This window comes from Mustela erminea, chromosome 4 (genome assembly GCF_009829155.1).
Source record: "Mustela erminea isolate mMusErm1 chromosome 4, mMusErm1.Pri, whole genome shotgun sequence".
Taxonomy (NCBI): Eukaryota; Metazoa; Chordata; class Mammalia; order Carnivora; family Mustelidae; genus Mustela; species Mustela erminea.
The window spans coordinates 86,669,114-86,689,438 of NC_045617.1; the positions used below are offsets into that span (position 1 = coordinate 86,669,114).

A 20,325-nucleotide genomic window follows, 5' to 3' on the forward strand; every position below is an offset into this window, starting at 1 on the left:
TCTTCATCCAGAGAACTCCCTTAAGGCAGGAAATGTGATACTGCCTTTTACCTCCTGCTAATCACAAGAATTCTGAAAGTTTCATGATTTCTTTTTTTTTTTTTAAACCTGAATGTAGTTGATCTTGACTGCATGGTCTCTCCACTAAACTAAGTTCGTTGTTGATAGGAATCCCATCTTGTTCATCTTTGCATCTCCAAGGCTTACCACAGTGCTTGGCAACTAACAGGAATGAATGAACAAATAGCATTAGAGGAGGATTTCTCACCTTCCTTGTCCTCTTGCTCCTTGTGTCTCTTCTTCTCCTCCTCCACCTCCCCCTCCTCCACCTTCTTCTTTTTCCTTTTCTTTAAAGAAAGTAAGGAAAGGTCTTCTCACCAGAGTCCCAAACCACATATATAGAGCAATCAAACCTACTGGGTGACTATGAAAGTCCCCAGTGTGTGAAAATTTGTGCTTGTACATATTTACAGGCGAACTCATTAAGTGTGCAAATGTCCTGTGCTCTTTCTAAGGGCAACCAGGGTGGGTTTTATCTCTCCTTCTATCTATGTCTGATTGTGTACACACAGCTGAAAAGACGAGTTACTGAGAACTTTCCAAAAGAAGTGAATGGGATATACCAGATCGCCAAGTTACTGAGTGGTAATTAAGAACAGACTCCTAACATCATCACTTTGCCATTTTTAAGATATTTTCCTTTAAAAGACAAAACCACCAAATGATGAAACATGTCATGCTTCTCTCAAAGTCCCTTAGTCTCACACAAGTTCCTGCTCAGTTGTACACACATATATATTTACCAGCCCAGAGTCACACATGCTTGAAGATTTTAAGCAGTCTCAAATTATTTTTCAATGGAGAAAAGTGTGTGTGTGTGTGTGTGTAACCCATTCTCACCCTCAGTAGAGATCAGTGGAAAGATTCCTTTCTCTCACATTTCAAAATACAACTTACCCTGAAGCTAACCGAAACACTTGGCCCTGAGCATTATTTTTCACAGGGTTTTGAGCTACTGAAAATGGGACTAGAATGGCAGACTGTATGCCATTGTGAGTGGGCAAGTATTCTGACTCCAGAAATAACATGAGCAGCTGTGGCTACTAGCGGACATGGCCTTCCTCAGCCTGGAAACTTTAGGCTCTGATCACACATTGTCTGGAGTCAGGGGGGAGGTGGGAAGGAATCTCACCCCTTCCCTGCCCACTCGAGCCCTCTGCACACTGTGTGATATTCCATCCTCCATCTGGCCAGGTGCGGAGCCTCACTGGCCCTGCTGGGGGGCCACATACCAGATTAGACACACGCGTGGCCTGCCTCGCCGTGGGGGTGGAGGGCTGCCGCCACGATGTCCCAGGATTGTGTGTCTTGTGGTTAAACACTTAGGGTTTTGACGTAGGCAAGGCAGCACAGCCGACCCTCAAAGCCACTGCAAACAACCTGAGAAGGCTTCTCAAAAAAATGCAGTCCTGCGCCTCGGAAGGAGACAGCTTTTATGGGGCAATTTTCCAATCGCTGCCTATTTGGTGTGGTCATGTCTGATCCCGGGGAAGTTTCTTAACTCCAGGCAAAGATGTTTGCAGAGAACTGGATACGAGGAGCCTAATGAATTGTACATCAATGTTAAGTGCATTCTCAGTATTAACTAACACAGGAGCTGTGTGTGTGTTGAGGGGGTTGGTGGGAAATGGGAAAAGACAAAGAGAAAGACAAGCATATAAGAATAATGGCTGTCTGTAAGGTACGAACGTTCTGTAGTTCAATTCTCACTTTGCATTATGGAGTTGATCCTCCTGCTAATCTGTATTGTTCAGAGAAGCCAAATGATACTTGTACTCAGCTATAAAAGCCGGAGCTGGGATTAGAAACCAGGTTTTCCTGTTACCATATTTGGGGGCTTTTCTACTATATACCACAATGAGGACCTAAACCATTCATGATCAGTTCATGTCCTCCTGATCCTTTCCAGGAAAGAACTGTGGTAGCTTTGGACTTTTTTCTTTCTTTAGTTGTATCCTTGGATGTTACTGTCTGATAATAGAAGGCCAGGAGTCCTGATCTAAACAATGGAGATTTCATCCCTTATTATAAGTGAGAGAAGCGGGATGGGGGCTGTGATCAAAATGCCTGATATGAGATGTGTCCTTGCTGAACTAGGTCCGCTTTAGAACAAGCTTCCTCTGCCTTCTAAGCATTCACATTGCCCTTGATACAGAGTTTGGCACTTTCATGAGCAGAGCCTGGGGGCCAGTGAGGCGGTTCTGACAGCGTCCGTCCATGGTGAGATCAGGGAAAGCTTGCAAATCAGTGATCTTTCCTTCCCCATTTCAGAAGGACTCATTGGGGTAGGGACTTTCAACCTGCTCTCCCTCAATTCAACAATCCTTTGAAGTGTGATGATCTTCATCTCATGTTATTGATGAGAACATTGTACTAAGGTTCTCTAGAGAAACAAAACCAACAGGGTGTGTGTATGTGTGTGTGTGCGCGCGCGCGCACGTGCATGTGTACAGATGCGTAGATGGGTTTATTTTAAGAAATTGACTCATGGGGTGCCTGAGTGGTGCAGTCAGTTAAGTGCTGCCTTCCGCTCAGGTCATGATCGCAGGGTCCTGGGATCGAGTGCTGCAGCAGGCTTCCGGCTCAGCAAGGAACCTGTTTCTCCCTCTGCCTGCTGCTCTCCCTGCTTGTGCTCTCTCCCTCTCCATCCCTGCCATAAATAAATAAGTAAGTAAGTAAGTAAGTAAGTAAATAAATAAATAAATAAAATATTAAAAAAAAAAGGCAATTGGCTCATGCAATTGTGGAGGGTTGAGAAGTACAAAATCTGATGGGGAAACTGGCAGGCTGGTGACCCAGGGAAGACTTGCAGTTCAAGTCTGAAGGCCAACTGCTGGCAGAAGCCTGGAGATCAATCTTTATTCTATTAAGGCCTTTCACTGATTGATTGAGGCCCATGACATTAGGGAGGTTCCCCAATTTAATTGTTAATCTCAGCCTAAAACATCCTTATAGGGCATCTGGAATGATGGTGGACCAAATATCTGGGCATTGTGCCTGAGCCAAGTTGACACATATAATTAACCATCACAACACTAAGCTTCAGAGAGTTACCTGCCATGCTGAGATCACACAGCATTGAGAAGCACGGCTGGGGATTTAACCAAGGTCTCTGATTCTAAAGAGTTCGTTTCATGATCTTCTATAGCCCATGTCAGTAAATGAGGGAAAGCGGCATCTTATACATAGAGAGCCTCATCTTGATTAGATGTCCTGTTCACTGGCTTCTCACTCATTCTCCAAAAGGTCATCATTAAGTGCCACTAAAGTCCATGCATTATAGACTGGGAGTGAGCAAGGAAGGACCTTTGTGAAGCCTAATTCTCCCCTTGAATAGGCTGAGTCTTGGAAGTGTGTGGTTGACTCTGGAAGCCAGGGCAAGTTCGGTGAACTATTTGAGGATACTCAGTGAAGAGGCAGACTTTTCCAGATGACTGGTGTGCTATACAGAGCTTACTGTGTGTTCAGGGAACATGTCTGGAACATGATGATGACTGACGGGTGAAGGATGATGGGGCTCCCTCCCTGGTAGTCTTGAGAATAGGAGACACTTCCTTACCTTAGGGCTTTACAGGGTGGGGGATAGGGTACTGAGTGAATCACATGACCTTGGAAAGGCCCCTCCACTTTATGAACTCCTCAGGGCTCAGCAGCCTCAAAAACAACGCCTTGGCACTGAAATCCACATGTTTTATGAGCTTGCCTTGCTCCTTTCCCCAACAGAACCTGAGTAAGCTCACCTGGGGAGGGATAGACTCCCTTCTCCTAGACCTGGAATATTCCATTACACAGCCTCACTTCTCCTGTTCCCACGCACCACGGCTAAGTGTCTGGCCCTATCCCACCTCATCTTTAATTCCTTCCTTTCTCTCTTTGTGCCTGGAATGAGTTAATGAGGATATTGTAAAAGGAGTTATTTCTAAAAGCAGTTAATGAAGATATTCTATTTCTCATTAGGTCTGCCACTTCATTTCCATTTGGACTGCTGCTGCTCATTTCCATGAATTATACCACATCTTGTATGACTGTAGACAATTCAACTGGCCTATGGTATGATTTTCAAGGGAGAATGGTCACATCATAGCTCCTGATACTAGAAATGAGTCAGTCATAAAAGTCTCTTATGCCTGAGGAACTTTTCTGCATCTTTTAAAAACCAGTAATAATTAAAAATACATACCATTAACAGCATGGAGGTTCCTCAAAATGTTGAAAATAGAGCTGCCCTATGACCCAGCAATTGCACTATTGGGTATTTACCCTAAAGATACAAACGTAGTGATCCAAAGGGGCACGTGCACCCGAATGTTTATAGCAGCAATGTCCACAATAGCCAAACTATGGAAAGAACCTAGATGTCCATCAACAGATGAATGGATCAAGAAGATGTGGTATATATACACAATGGAATACTATGCAGCCATCAAAAGAAATGAAATCTTGCCATTTGTGACAACATGGATGGAACTAGAGCGTATCATGCTTAGTGAAATAAGTCAAGCAGAGAAAGACAACTATCATATGATCTCCCTGATATGAGGGAGTAGTGATGCAACATGGGGGCTTAAGTGGATAGGAGAAGAATCAATGAAACAAGATGGGATTGGGAGGGACAAACCATAAGTGACTCTTAATCTCACAAAACAAACTGAGGGTTGCTGGGGGGAGGGGGTTTGGGAGAAGGGGGTGGGATTATGGATATTGGGGAGGGTATGTGCTTTGGTGAGTGCTGTGAAGTGTGTAAACCTGGTGATTCACAGACCTGTACCCCTGGGGATAAAAATATATGTTTATAAAAAAAAAATTAAAAAAAATACATACCATTTATTTAATCATTGACACATGCTGGGCAATATGACAATAAATAGCTGGAAAAGTGAGAAGAAAATGGTGGTTGGCATATACATTTAGTTGTAGAAACAGCGGTTGACTTTCCCCAAGAACTTGTGGTGGAATTCACAACAAAGGATGAAATCATAGGACAGTCTGTGACTCTCAGAAGGACAGTTGCTGACAGATTCTAGGGGAACACCAACATCTAGATCAAGGAAGAGAAACCACATAAGGAAGTCAAAGTGATGGGAAGATGTCCCTGAGAGAAAGGAGCTTCAAGAAAAGGGTGGCATACGCATTTTAAGGGATGTGGGAATGAAGAGGGACAGAACGGATTCATAGAAAAGGTCATTGACTTAAGAAAGAACGATTGCAGGGATTCAGGGCAGGATGCCAGAAGGGAGCTGGAAGGTGAAGGGGATCTGGGAACTTAATTCCCTAGTGGACTGTGGCACTTTCCAGTTTCAGAATTTACTTGTAAACTGCTTCATTTAGGTTGAAATAAGTAAAGTTCATTTCAGCTTAGTAGGAATACAGATTCTTCGTTATACATTTCTATTGTGATTTTATAAATATGTGGAAAATCCACAGAATCAGAGTCAGAGGAACTAGGTTAGCATTCAAGGTATCTTATTTGCTGACTGTATGACCTTGAGCAGGACACTTATCAGATCTGGCTTTTCTTATATATATAAAAAAATACGGAGGCTATAGTGATAGCTCCCTGAATTGTGAGTTTCAGAGGAGATATATGTGTATAGGCTTTGAAAACTATAAAGAATTATGCCAGTACAAAGTTTCATGTTAAAAATAATCATCCCTATAAGCTAATGTTTTTATTTGGGAATTGTCCCAATATTATATCTTGGTGAGCTGATCGAGATGTATCTGGTAAGATTATACTTGGCTGTAAACAATGGAAGACTCAACTCTAATTTAAACACATACACATTTATTTTTCTCACCTAACAAGAAGTCAGAGGAAGGCACAGCCATTTACGGATGTCCTCGGGCCTCAACTCCTTCTACCATCCTGCATTCAACAAAAGTGAGTGACTTTTGTTCTCAAGGCTACAGGATGGCTGCTGTGTCTCCAGGCATGATATCCGTGTTCCAAAAGAGAAGAAATGGTGGAAGGAGGAATATGGAGCATCAAAGGGTTGAAGGGGCGTGCCATCTGAATCTGACCTTTTCTTACAGAGTTTTTCTGGAAGCTAACTCTTGCCTTCTGCATGCCAACCTCACTGGCCAGAACTGGGTGTCCTAGCTATCCCTAGCTACCACGGAGTCCGGAGTGGTGAATATTGTAGACTTCCGGTTCCTTTAGTTGTGGAAGGCTGGGGACAAGGAGCCTGTTAATGGCTTCAGGAAGTCCATTTTTAATGTCTACTACAGAGCCCAGTTCATCTTGCCAGTGGAGCCTTAATGTGAGGAAGGGGATGGAGGGAGATGGCAGTGGGATATTATGCTCAGGAGGGCAAACTGACAGTGACCAAACAGCAGGGCTGTGGGCCCTCTGTGGCTTGGACCTAAACATTTTGGCTGTCCCCCACCAAGAGGCTCAGACCCAAGACTTGGCTCCTTCTGGCAATCAGCCCTAACCAGCTCCTGCCAAAGGGGTAAACACATTCCAACTCCTTGAATCCCTGCTGCACTGTAACTGTGGTTAAGACATCCCCCCACTTCTACCCCATCTGGGCTAATGGAAAGTTCACCAGAGTTGTGTTTTTTTAGTGATGCTTTGCGGTTATCTGTGCTCCTTCCCATTAACAGGGAGTTGAATACATACACATTTCTGTTATCGAACTACCCGAGCAATTTATACAATCATGTGTATCACGTTTATGTTTATTCTCCAGTCTGCAGGAATCATGAAAGATAAAGCATTATGCCTCTTTTTTTCCTCTCTTGAAAGATGGCAGTTAAGCCAAACCCTTTTAAGTCCCTTTAGCTGGGTGGAGGGACAGGTGACTGCTGGAATCCAGTCCTAAACACCTAGAAAATTCTGCAAGAGTCATCACCTAGTGTGGGCACCCTTGCTTGCACACTCCTGGGATTGGGGGATGGGGTAGAGAGATCAAACACTCACCCTGACAATGGTGCCAATCATGGAAGACACGGTTGTTCTTGACTGAGACGATTTCCAGTGGAGTCAAAGAGATGGATCACAATCACTTTTAAGAAAAAAAAAAAGTAATTTTTTAAAACTATGAATAAGAGCTATTGTAAACGGCTCAAACTCTGTATATAAGCAGTGAAGTAAGATGAATTGACTGGCACTGAGTTGGAAAAGCTATACAGAGGCAGGGAGTGTGGAACGTAATTTAATAAAAATAAACTTTTTTTTTATACGTACACACTCCCAAAGAAGAAATGGAAAAGTTGTTAGGGTGTGGACCAGGGCTTCTAATTAGCTGTTCTGGTCTGCCTCGTTTGTCTCCGTCCTTGCCCCAGCTCCTTCCTGGGACTTGTGGTCCCCCCTGGAGGGACACTTTGGGGAACGAGAGGCATCCCCCGGCACCTGACCCCCGCAGCCGGCTCAGACCAGGTCTTCTTGCCCCTTCCCCAGGGGAGGAGAGGCCCCAAACCCCGCTGCCCAGGTCGCCACTCTTAGCCTCCTTGACCCTCACTTGTTTCCCAAACAGAGGGAGCCCTGAGAAGGCTCCTTGCCAAAGTTGGAAACAGCTACCCTCATTGTCTGCCTCGCCCTGCCGGCCGCGCTCGCCCTTCCTCCCTCCTCTCCTTTCTGTCTGAAAGTGTGAAAATTACAAATCCCAAGGAGCTGCAATCAGAACTCTACCTAGGGAACATTCAGAGTATCCTTGCCATAAATATCCCGCTCCAAGACGCCTGACGTCAGAGCGGGGCGGGCGGGGGCGCGGGCCGGCCGGGCGGGGAGCCGCGCCGCCCGCTCTCGGAGCCCGGGGGCGCCCAGAGGAGCCAGGGCGAGCGGCGGCCGGCGGCAGCGGCGGCAGCGGCGGCGCGGCGGCTTCGGGGCTGCGGGGAGCGGCGGCCGCGCCATGGGGTCTTCGGAGTAAGTGCGCGGCCCTGCCTCTGCCCCGCTTCGCGCCGGGCGGGGCGGGCGGAGCGGCGGGCGCTTTCTGCCGGCACCTCCACACTTCTTCTCCAACACCCCTCACCCCCCAACCCCGCTTTCTTTGCAGTGCTGAAAGGGGACCGGAGAGGCGGCCGCTCCGCAGGCTGCCTGTTTTGTTTCTGCAAAGTGTTTGCAGGAGCCACCGGTCCAGGAGTGGGCTCCCGGGGCCTGTGTGCGTGTCTGTGCGCCCACGGGTGTGATTCGCGTGTGTGTCTGTGTCTGTGTATTGGCACATCTGGACACAGGAAATGTCTTTGGGAAACTTAGAAAAAAAATTTTTTTTCGTGGCTTTGAAATCTGATTCCTTGTTGTCACAAGTGGACGAACATAGCCACATAGCCAGTAACCCCTAAGCGGACAACTTTTTGGTGGTGGCTTTTCCCCCGCTCAGCTTGTGACTTCGTTGCGGTGATTTAACTCTTCCCCAGCCCCAGCTCCCACTTGAAGGCTGGCCTCTGGCCAGCAGGCAGGGCAGAGGGAGCTGGAGGGTCTTGCTCTCAGCCACAGTGGGACCTGGGGCGAGGGAAGGAGCATCCCAGAAAAGGGGTTCTGACTCTGGGGACCTCAGCACCTGCGGCTGCCGTCCAGCCTCCTGCTGTGGCCCTGACATCACCAGGCAATGGGACTTTGACTTAACAGAGGAAGGAAGGATCCGGGCTGGAGGCAGGTAATTGTAAGGAGGAAGAGGAGGCGGAGGCGGTGGTGGTCTGGACACTTCTGTGCGGTGGCCAGTCCTGCCCCAGGAGTGGGAGGGGTGCGTCTGCCACATGGGCCCACAGGGAGGGATGTGCCCGGTTCTCGAGGAGCCGCGGTGCCCCAAACAAGATGCAAGCTCCTAACATAAAGAGACATGTCTGAACTGTGGGGTGGAGGAAGGGGGGTGGTGGGGGAGAGGGAGAGAGATTTTTATCAAAATTGAACACAGATTGCCGAGGTCTGGGCTTGATTTAACTCTTCTCTCTCTGCCTTGGCCACTTTTCCACCTCTCTGGTGGATTTGCAGAGTTCCTGGGAAGGTAGGAAGGAAAATTACACCTCTCCAGGAAAGAGTCCCTGGAGGTTTTCCTTGAAATCTACATGGGAATGAAAGCAACTTCCCATCTTTCAAGAGTTTAGTTCTGTGTTTCCCTTCTTCCGGGTTTGGTGTCAGTTTCTTGGATTTCTCTGAAGAGTGGGCTGCTGGAGGGAGTGGATTTTCCCTAGGAAGCAGAGGGGGACTGTGCTCTCAGAGCCAGTAGCTAGGCATTGGCTAGCCCTGGATGGCCCCAAGCACGGTGCTGGATGTCAGTCGTTGGGCCCAAGAATCAAGGAGCACAAGGAGAGCCCTTTCACTTTGCCCTCACTCGTCTCTGGTTTTGTATTTTGCAAGAGAGCCGACCTACAATGTTTGGGTGGGAGGAAGATCGCCGGACTCTCCCCGTGTCCGAAGGGAAATGAGGGATTGAAGGAACAGGGAGGTCATCTGGATATAAAAACGGACCCACAGGAAGTGCGAGATTTGGGGTAGATTCTAGCAATTATACAAAGTGACCCCTGCGGAAGTGCCGTAAAGGACTGAGCGGACAGCAATGCCAGAAAGACTCCTTCCACTTCAGAAGTTGTGTCTTCAACTTAAATGTCATGAAGAAGAGGGGAACCATTCCGAGGGCGGTGTAAACAAAAGTGCGTGTAAGCAGGGGTCATGGGTACCACGAGATGCACGTGCAGGCACATGTTTATGCCTTCGTGACTGTGCGGGGATGGTCCTGGCCTCAGGCATGAAAGCACAAACAGCCCATTTCTCTTCTGTTCTGGGAGCTGCAGCCGACTCCCGTTTCTTCCTTTACCAAAAACAACTGTGCTATTATTGTCTTGCTGCCTGCTTCTGTTGCCTGCTCTGGCTCCTAACTCCCGAGTTTCCAGAGCTTTTCCTCCAGATCCTGGGATGCTGAGCGAATACTCGTGCCCCCCACAGGACAGAAAGAGGAAACTTCTCCTGGGCCTTAGCCCTCAGAAGAAAGTCAGGAGTTCAGGAAGCGGGAGGCAGAGAGGGCAGGACCAGTAGGAAGGCCTGTGAATGTGTTTTCTTTTGGTGAGTGTGGGGGAGGTTGAAAGCCTACTGCTTTCTGTGGGAACATGTTCTCTCCCCAGTCTGCTTTCCCAACCCCCCACTCTTAGAGTTCTCGAAACTAAACAGGTTAAACTCTGCCTTTCGCTGAAGAGAGTTGGACACAGGGGTAAAGAAGGGGGTGAACCTAAGGGCAGGTGGTTGGGAGACTATAAAGATAATCAACGAGGCAGAGGCTTGTTTCTTTGATTTTAGTGGAGCCAGTGGAAATACCATTTTTAAATGTTCCCACCCATTCCTGCTATGAGCAAATAGAAGGCTGAAGACTCAGGGACACAGGAGACGTGGAGCCGGTGGACTCTGAGAAATACTCTCGTCCCTGTGCAGGAACCCTCAGGGAAAGCCGAGGGCAAGAACTGCGCTTACAACTCTTCCATCATGTCAGCTTTCTCTGGCGGGTTCATGGGGTTCTAACCTTTCTGAGTTTGCTCTGGGAGATGTTTCGTCAACTACAGACCCAGGTTGAGTTCCCAGACCATTGGCGTTTGGGCTGATCTCATTGCCTCTTCTGTCAGCTCCAGCTTCTGGCCGGTTGTTGGGTCATCTTGGAGATCGGCATACTTAGATAGGATGAAACTCAGGCTCTTTCTTGAAGGTCCCTGCACCTGGCAGGCAGAACAACTTGGCTTTGATAGCAAAGGAGCCTCCATAGCCTGAGTCTCTGTGGTTGGGGATCTTGCATTCTTCAGCCCTGAACTTCAAATACACCCTGGGATAGCAGAGAGAGTGCAGATCTCAGAGCAGACGGCCCTGGGAAAGGATTAGGAACCCGAGGTAGATAGTACTTACTCCTTCTGAGCCTCAGCTTCCTCATCTGTAAAATGGGGATAATGACCTCACAAGGTTATTGCAAAAATAGCATTTGTGCAAAAGGACTAAGAACAAAGCTAACGATGTCATAGGTCCTTAATGAAGGGAAGAGCACATTGTTATTTCTTCATTTTTCAGCCATCAGGAATCCATGTTTTTTGGAAAGGACCTCTCCCCAAGCCTCATGTTTTCCATTATTAAAAGCCAATAGGTGGCAGTCCCAGGGCTCTGGTCACCCTTATTTCCTCCCTTTAGAGAAGGTGACCAGTGGGGATGATCCGGGAGCATGCCCGGTCTGTTACCCCGAGTAGTGGGAGGAGGTGGCAGGCGTCCTGGGTTTCTGGCCCAGAAGCCACTTCTGTGTTGGAGATCTCTCAGAAGGGAGGATGGCAGCAGAGTCATTTATATGGGTCTGGGGGGTGTGGGTGGGGCCGGAAGATCAAGAACCAGGTGAGTCTCGAAGAATCAGCCCAAGGTCTGAGATCCATTAGGCAGCCACTGTTCCTCAGGATGCTCGAGTCAGAGTAAGGGGAGACTGTGATGGGTCATAAAGTATGGAAGCTATCCCCAAGTGTCTATGGCGTGTATGGAGTGGGGAGGTGGTCCCCCATTGATACACTATCTTGGGGAGTGGCTAGTCCCACAGACAGAAGGAGCACCAGAGGCTGGAGAAAGCATCTGCAGGTTCTCCGGGCCCATCTCAGAGCTTCTAAGTTATCCGTCAACTTGACATTTAAGATGTTGAAGATCACATTTGTTTCTGTTTTGTTCAAGCTCTCTCTTTAACCATGGCCTGGGATGACTTTTCAGCTTTTAAGAGGCTCAGCCCGTGGCCAACTTCTCTTGAGATGGCCCAGATTGGGGGTCAGTGAATTCCTCACTCCTGGCAGTATCTAGTTCTCCAGCTCCCTTCTCACATTTTTTGGTGTTCGGTTTTTTTTGTTTTGTTTTGTTTTTTTGTTTTTTTGTCTTTATGAGGTTGTAAAACTGCACTGTCAAGACACTGTGTAGAAACAGAATGCCTTTTCTTCGGACTCGTGTATGTCATTCTGCCAGTAATGTGCAAGCTTAACGGACTAAGGGGGTTAGCAGGTATTGTGGGGTTCTTTCTGGGGTTCCCATCCACAGGAGAAAAAAAAAAAAGCAAAGAACAAAAAGAACCCGGAAAAATATAAACCTTAGGCAGTTTGGTATCTCTTTGGGTTCTGGCCGGAGAGGAGCTGAGTTACCTGTAGGCTACCTCATGGTTCTATGAAAGGAGGCTCAGAATCAAGCAGATTCAGGTTTGAGTTTGGCACCAGCGGGTCACAAGCTATTCTTCCTTTCTGATCCTTCTTCACCCGTCAAATGAAAACAATGACTTTTCTTACTTCACAGGCTTGTTCTGAAGGTAAGACAGAATAATATATGGGTAGGATCTAGCAAACTTCCCAGTGCTTAGCAAAATGTTAGGGACCTTTCCCCCTCTGGTTCTAAGCTCAAGAAAGTGCATAGATTTGGACATTTGTCCACGAGTCAAAGCAAATAAGCTACTTATTCAAGGCTTAGCAGCATGCTCAAAGGTCAGCTAATCTCAGGCTGGAGATGGAGACCTTTAATTCAGAAGTGGGGCGGCACAGCTTGGTGTTCCCCATGCCAAACAAATGGGAGCCCCATGTGATCTTCTATGGGAAGAAAGGAAAGGCCACCAACTCACTGACCCACGAACCAGGGCTATTAGTGAACTCTCCATAGAGCGTGTTTTAGAAATCCCAAATGCAGTCTGGGCTCAAAGAATTAAAGTCAACACCAGGGAAAGAAATCACTGATATTGAAACCGAATAATAATGGCATGATGTCAATAGTGCCTTACATTTGCATAACAGCCTACAGTTTGAAAAGCAGGTGGCCTCATTTCATCTTTAGAACAATCCTATGAGATTGGCATTGACCATATTTTACAGCTCAAACTCTGAGGGCTTAAAAGACTTACCCTATTTCCCCCAGCGGGTGGAGGCAACAGGAAGGGAACAGCTCCCCAGGCGATGGGGCACAATACTGGCTGCCCATTAGAATCACCTGGGAAGCTAGTAAAAGTCTCAAATGTGTGGGCCTGGGCCCACCCCAGAACAATTAAATTAGAATCTCTGGGGAGTGGGGCCCAGGTATGGATAGTTTTGTCTTGATAGTTCCCCAAGTGATCCGAATATAAGTGACCGCCTAAAGTCAAAGTGGAGAGTACCAACGTTAAGATTCAGGGTGTCGGGGACGCCTGGGTGGCTCAGTGGGTTAGGCCGCTACCTTCGGCTCAGGTCATGATCTCAGGGTCCTGGGATGGAGTCCCGCATCGGGCTCTCTGCTCACCGGGGAGCCTGCTTCTTCCTCTCTCTCTGCCTGGCTCTCTGCCTACTTGTGATCTCTGTCTGTCAAATAAATAAATAAAATCTTTAAAAAAAAAAAAAAAAGATTCAGGGTGTCAGGAATGGGTTAAGAAAAGAAAAGGAAAAAAAAAAAAAAAAGAACCAGCCAATGTTTTGCCTGGATTTAAACTTCAAAAGGGCGGTGCTTGTATGGTGATCCCTGTAGGCCCATAACGTGCCGGGCACAAGGTAAGTCACTCAGCGAATGTTGGTTATGTGAATGAATGAACAAACTACTATATATTAGGAGCCAGCAATTACAACAGCCAAATCCAGCCTATCACCTTGTCTTGTAAGTAAAGTTTTATTGGAACCCAGCCATGACATTTGTTGATAGATTGTCTATGGCTGCTTTTGCACTAAAAGGGCAAGAGTTGAGTGTTGTGGAGGAGACTATCAGCCTCGCAGACCTGACAGTACTTACTGTCTGAACCTTTAACAGTAAAGCAAAGGTTTGATGGTTCCTGCTCTGGACCTCTGAAGGAAACAGAGTGCATATTTTGGAGCTGGACAGGACAGCATGGTGGTCAAGAATATGGGTTCTAGAATCAGGCAAATTGTGCTTGCATCCTGGCTCCCCCACTTACCTGATGTAAGACCTTGCATATTATTTACTCCCCGAGTCTCAGTTTTCTCACCTGAAAAAGGGGGATGGGGATGATAATGAATCACATGTCCCTCGCAGGATGGGTGAGAGGATCTGAGAGGACTGGTAATTAACCAAGTAAAAGCAAAAAGAACTAGATTAAAGTAAAAAATCCACACCTAATATTCTGGACAGAAATAAGGGAGGTGGTGGTCAAACAGAATCAGTTAGTGAGGTGGTATGATGAAGAAAAATGGGTTTCTGAGGTAATGATTGTCCTTTCAAGACAACACAGGTGCTCCTGAATGTCTGAGTGTTATGTCGACCAGCAGTTGTCATCATTCCTCCGGGTTCACTTAGGATTTATTGCGCTCAATCTGGTCATAAGCCCATCCCACCTCTGCACCCTTGATCATGGTTCTGTCTATCTGAAAAGCCTTTCCCCCGTCCTTGTCTTCCTGCCAGGCTCACTCCAGTGTCCACTTCTCTGTCAGATGCCCTCTGTGAGGCTTCCCCCAATCACTGTTTCCTCTTGACTCACAAACACAGCATCCAGCTCTGTCACAACATCAAACACCTTGCATCATCAGACAAGGAATGAGTCTCCTTCATGCCTTCTACGTGTGGAGCTCATAAAAGTCAAATTGCATCATTGACTCCACACCTGGTAGCCAAATTATGTCTACTAGACCCTTGATTCAACTCCATGATATCTGAATTAACTCTTGAGGGGTGAATAGGGCTTACCCAGGTGCTAACGGGGCTTCAAGAGAAAAATCCCCATAGCCAACCGCATAGAGAAGAGCCCCTCAGTTTATAGACGATGGGACCCTTTGTGTCTTCATTCCTGGGCTCTCCTGGTTCCTTCCCTCTAGAACACCTCTCCTAAGGGGTAGCCAGGGACAGGGAAAGGCGGAAGAAACATAAAACCAACCCTTTGGTTTCTGGTCAGCAGATGTGGTGAAAAGTTGGGTTTTGGCTTCCCCAGGCTTTGCATGTATATGTGCCAAGATAATTGGGAGTTGGCTTGGTATGGTCAGCTTTTGTTAGCATGGTCATAGAGAGAAGCACGGTCACGGATAATAGCAAACAGCAGATAATTCACAGCATTGCCATTTAGAACGTGTTGCATAATTTTTATAGCTTTCAGTGGCAGATTTATTTTGATGGCAGACACATATTTTGTGTGGAAGATTATTAAAGTTCTCTTCTAATGATTTAAGAGGAGGGCACAGAAAAATCTTGGCCTTTTGATCAACCCCCAATGAACCATTCAGAGCTACTTAATTGAGGTGAGGGGCAGGGAGGGGGAATGAAATAATACTTCTATATAAGACCCTACTCTGCACCTGGCACTATGCTGATCATTTTAAAAAGCATATGCTTTGATTTTTCCACATTCTGAATAATTCTTATTGCTTAAACAAGTGAATCAATATCATGCAGAAAAATAAGACAAGTGGAAAATGAATAACATTATCCTTCCACCCCCTCGCCATTAATGTTAATAGCCTAGATTACAGCCAACTTACCTTGTACTTCGTTGATACAAATACTACCAGTGCATACACAGATAGATGGGACAAGTTGTCTGAACATTTATTTCTCATAAAACTGAATCTACCCTTGTATGTTACTCCATGGCATACTTTTCTTCCCCTTGATCATCTATCAGGTCACCCCCGCCATGCATCAACTCCTTTTTATTTTTTCTGATTTCTTTAGGCTGAGATACACACAGCTCTATATATTTGAGATCACGCCATTCTTGTAGGCATATTTATTTTTGCATCAGTCAGTTATTAAACATGGTTTCATCCTGGATGATCACCAGTTTGGGTCTCTGCTTCTGACATATCAAGCATCCATCACTCAGGAAAGTTGCATTCTGACACTCAGGCTGAGCGATGGACATACCTAGGCTGGTGACCATCTGGGATAGGAGCGCATGTTTCACGTAGTCCTCCTTGGTTCCCTAGGGAAGCTATCGAGCATCAGGCCTACTGGCTCGCCCTCCCCCTTCTCATCCAATTTAACCTTCCTGGCTTCTTTCTCCTCTATCACTGACTGAGCAGGAATGCAGCGGGAAATATCAAAGACATGCATTAGATGGGAAAACCGTCCTGATGGAAATAGATTGGGCAGTGTAGTGTAATGGTCAGGTGTGTGGACTCCACATTCAGATCACCTACGGGGTCCAGATCCCCACATAGCGGAAATAGGCTGTGCCATAGGCTGTGCCGCCCTGACCCTCTCTCTGGACTGACCCGGTGGCCAGCCCACTTTGTACTGGCCTCTGTTGAAGAGAGTTGCCCTGCCCACCCTCCCCTCCTGGGTCACCTGCACCCAATGATTGGTGGGAGCGATGAAGGCTTGGGCTCTCTGTACCAATTCGGGAAGCTTCTAAAGGGCATCCCAGCTTCCGGGCTCTGCGTGGGGTTGACCGAGGCCTTCACTGAGGGGCTGGCAACTGCACTTCTCCTTCTGCCCAGTGCTCCCTCCTGTCCGTCCCTCTGTCCCATGGGGGATGGATTCTAAAAGCCCTTCCAAATAACCTGCTGCCTGCTTCAGACATTTTGACTCTTTCATATGAAATTGGTTTGGAGCAACCCATTATTTTCTAGGTAATCATTCATGGCTGTGCTCTATCTTGTGTGTTTTCTAGGTGAGACCCAACTGATTTCCCTAAAAATAACGCTGTGTCATAACTGGACAGACCGAGCAAGAGTTTTGAATTTTATTGCTAAACTTGTGTTTGCCCTGTCCCAATCCTGTGAGGCCAAAGGGTTTGGGTATATGTGGATAGAAGCATGACCAGATGGAGAAGGGGGGCAGGACAAGTTGGCCTTTGGAAATTCCTTTCCATCTTAATAGTGCTTCTGTAATACAAAGTGGGGTGCAGTGTCAGAGAACCCTGCTGGCCCATCTGGAGCGGCTTTCCCACCTGCAGACATATTCACCGAGTGTTTGCATGGATCTCTGGCGGATCTGATTCACCCTTAGGGATGGTTGTTTCCCTTTGCCTTGTCCTAAGCACAGGCAGGCTTTGGTGCTGTGTTGAACCTTCTGCCTCTCGGGTTACATATACTGATCATCTACCAGAGTGCCAAAGCCAAGCTTGCCTGTGAGATAGATGTATGATATATCAGACTCAGGGACCTAGACTCACAGCTCAGGGGCCACGTCAATCCTTCCTCACTTCCTCCCAGACACCACAGTCCCCAGCGTCAAGGACCCAGGACCAGGCAGCGAGGGAAGGGAGTGACTCTAGGTCAGTGGGAAGATCGGTTAGTATTTCCATACTGCCCAAGGTGGCTTTGGAAGTTGGAAGCAAATTCAGAGTTTCTGCAGACTTGGGGCAGTGGAAAGGCCAAAGCATTTTAACCTTCCCTTCCTTTTTTAATCTCTGTCAATATATTTATCAGTCTGTCACCTGTCATGTGTCAGGGGGCTGGCAGCTGCCCAGAATTAGGAACTGCCTTTCCAAGACACACATGATCATTTCCCATCACTGCTGCCCTGAGCAGGGGTCATGTTAGGGAGGTTTGCAGCTGTCTAAATGGGAGCAGGGGCTAACAGAGCTGAGACTCCAGTTTTCTGAGGAGAAGGCTGTGGGTCACTGCACCGGCCCTGGGTTCAGATTGAGGTTTAAATTCTTACTCGCTCTGTGTCCATGCATGAGTTACTTCACCTCTCTGTGAAGATTTTAAAGATTTATAAATCTTTAATATATAAATATTAAAAAAAAACTTTTTATTGAAGTTCAAAATGATTCCGAAAAATACACAGCCTATAAGTATATAGCTCAGTGGGTTTTCACCCACTGAAAACACCTATGTAGCCAGCATCCAGATCAAGAAACAAAATACTATAAAGCGCCCTCCACTGTCTCTGTGCTAAGAAGCTCTGTGTGCATTCCCACTTCTGGCTACTACCCTTTTATAATTCTGACTTCCAACACTGTGGATTAGTTTTGCCTATTCTTGAATGTCATATAAATGGATCATACGACGTGTCCTCATTTTTGTCTGACTCCTTTTGCTCAGCATAGTGTTGTTGCATGGAACATTCTTTCTTACTGTTGTGTAGTATTGCATTATGTGACCGTAACACACTTTATGTATCCACCCTTCTGTTGATGGGCATAGAGTTGGTTTCCAAGTTTGGGGCTGTTGTGAACAGTGTTGCTAGGAGCATTTGTGCACTTGTCCTTGGGTGAACCTATGAATGCGTTCCTCTTGGTATGTCCCAGGAGTGGAAATGCTGGATCTTAGGGAATGCGTGTGGTCAGTTTCAGAAGGTACCATCAGTCTTATGAAGTGCTCATGCCATGTTTTCCATTTTCTGTAAAAATGAAGAAGTAGCTCCCACTTGGTGGACAAGGGTTTGAGTCCCAGTACTATAGTGCGGTTCCTGAGATGTTCATATCCTCCATGCCTTTTACTTCTGAGAGCTCATGTGTTGCAGAAAGCCTGCTGCAGGTAGATGTGTCCTAGACCAGTAACTGGGCTGGGTGTTTTCACTTAGACTACTTCCAACAAGAGTCCCATAAGATGAGATGGGTGTCATTACCCCCTCTTATGGATGAGGTAACTGGGGCACAGAGGGGTTGAGTGGCTTGCCTAAGATCACCCAGCCAGAAACTTTCAGAGTCAGGCTACAGGACAGATATGCTTGAATCTACAGCTCGTGCATTTGGGGATCTGATGGTGAATGGTTTTGGCTTCAGTGCTAACACTGAGCAGAGACACACCATTGTGAAGGTTGTCCTCCTTGAGTCTGTGCTGGTTGCAGGATGGTGGCTGTGAGGAGAAGCTCTGTAACAAGGAGCAGAAAGAAGACAACTCAATGACCTTGAGAAGCCAAATTGTTTTCCTGCCCAGGGGCTGTTGGAAAAGGTCATAAATTTCCTGGAAGGCAAGGATGACCATGTAATTTACTGTCTAAGCCAGGACTCTTTCAAGAGTGAAAGGGTCACTGGATGGAACACTGTGGAAGCAGGCATGTTTTGACACTGTCCCGGGTCAGCTCGGAGGCTGAGTGGGTTTTGCTTCCCTGGTCAGTGGGGCCTACAGGTGTTTTTTAACTCATTCTAAACATTGTCTGTCTGGAGTTTTCCCCAACGCAATGTACTTCTGGTCTCCTGCTTATGCTAAAACAGGATCTGGTTTTCTTCTTCCCCTCTGCACACCATTCCTTGCTCAGAGGAGGCTCAGACAAAGTGAGCTTCCTTTGACATCTAGTTACCATCGAGACACATATGCTAATAGACTAGAAGCTCCTAGAAGGCTAGGGCTGTGATTTAGTCGCTGGGGTCTTTGTAGCCCCTAGCTGAGTGACAGACACAGAGCTAGCATCCAGGGAATCCTTGTTGACTGTACATAACTCTTATCCATGTTCTTATTCATTCATGGTTCATAGAACAAGAGCTTACTTTAGATGGCTTTCCTTTTTTTTTTTTTTTTTTTTTAAGTCTGACTCCTATTCCACTGGTCCAGAAAGAGAAGTCAGTTGTGTATGTGCATACATGCCAAGGACAGAAAATAAAAGGGACCAACTTAATGAGTAGGAAATGACGCTGTATCATGGGATTCTAAGTCAGGATCTAGGTTTGAATGTAAACATCTGCTAATTAGCCAAGCTTCTTTACATAAGGAATTTGGCATTTTGGTATTTCTGAGCCTGGGAATTTTGTCATGTGTGAAATTAACATACCGGGAATACCTGTGGCAGAGGAGCTAAGTGAGTCTGTGACGTAGAGTCAGTGAAAAGTGCAAAGTGCTGTGCAGTTACCATTGGTGGTGGCTCAAGGATTATCTGAGAAGCACTGGTTTAAGGCACTGCGTGCTGGGGTGGGGGTGGGGGCAGCTGTGAGCCACATTTCCTCTGCCTCCCTCCGGGGCCTCTCTGGCCTCAAGGAAGGCAGACCCAGTGTGTATGTGGCCAGTCCATGTGACTGGAAGCTTTCATTAATAAATAGGGAAGGGATCAGCAAATTCTTCAGGGCCTTGGGGATTTGATGTGGGTGTCGGAGATAAGGATCCAAGGATAATTAATTTCTCATTAAGCATACAGCTGTATTTTCACTAGAACAACAGCAAGAAGCATTTGAAGTGCTTATGTATGTCTAGCTAGCTGTAGCTTTGGTGTAGCATAGTGGCTTCTGGTACAGATCCTGGGTCAAACTTCAAGCATCCAACTTTAAATCCCACCACTTCTAGAATTGTATCCTCCCTGAGACTCTGTTTCCTCAACTGCAAGATGGGGACAGTAATAATACTTACCTCCAAAGGAGGACAAAATTAATATTTGTAAAGTACTTAAAATTGTGCCTGGAACCTGGTCTGTACTCTGCAAATCTTTATGATTGTTGTTTGCCAAATTACTTGCTTTCCATCAGAATACTAGGGACTGTGTGGTACTGATGTAATTAA

General features: G+C 46.6%; 2 protein-coding genes across 4 annotated transcripts in view; one reads left to right on the forward strand and one right to left on the reverse strand.

Moving 5' to 3' along the window:
• KIF6 (kinesin family member 6) overlaps window positions 1-7,644 on the reverse strand; it is a 505,895-nt gene extending 498,251 nt beyond the window's left edge. The window contains exons 1-2 of the mRNA XM_032339835.1: window positions 7,250-7,644; window positions 6,983-7,067 (exon numbers count right to left, since the gene is read on the reverse strand). The gene's annotated coding sequence lies outside the window, so the exon portion shown is untranslated. The remainder of the gene's footprint in view (window positions 1-6,982; window positions 7,068-7,249) is intronic.
• A 159-nt stretch (window positions 7,645-7,803) lies between these two features.
• The window catches only part of DAAM2 (dishevelled associated activator of morphogenesis 2), a 118,113-nt gene continuing 105,591 nt past the window's right edge, over window positions 7,804-20,325 (forward strand). For 2 of the 3 annotated variants that reach the window (XM_032339829.1, XM_032339833.1), the window contains exon 1: window positions 7,804-7,927. The gene's annotated coding sequence lies outside the window, so the exon portion shown is untranslated. The other variant, XM_032339832.1, reaches the window with a different exon arrangement.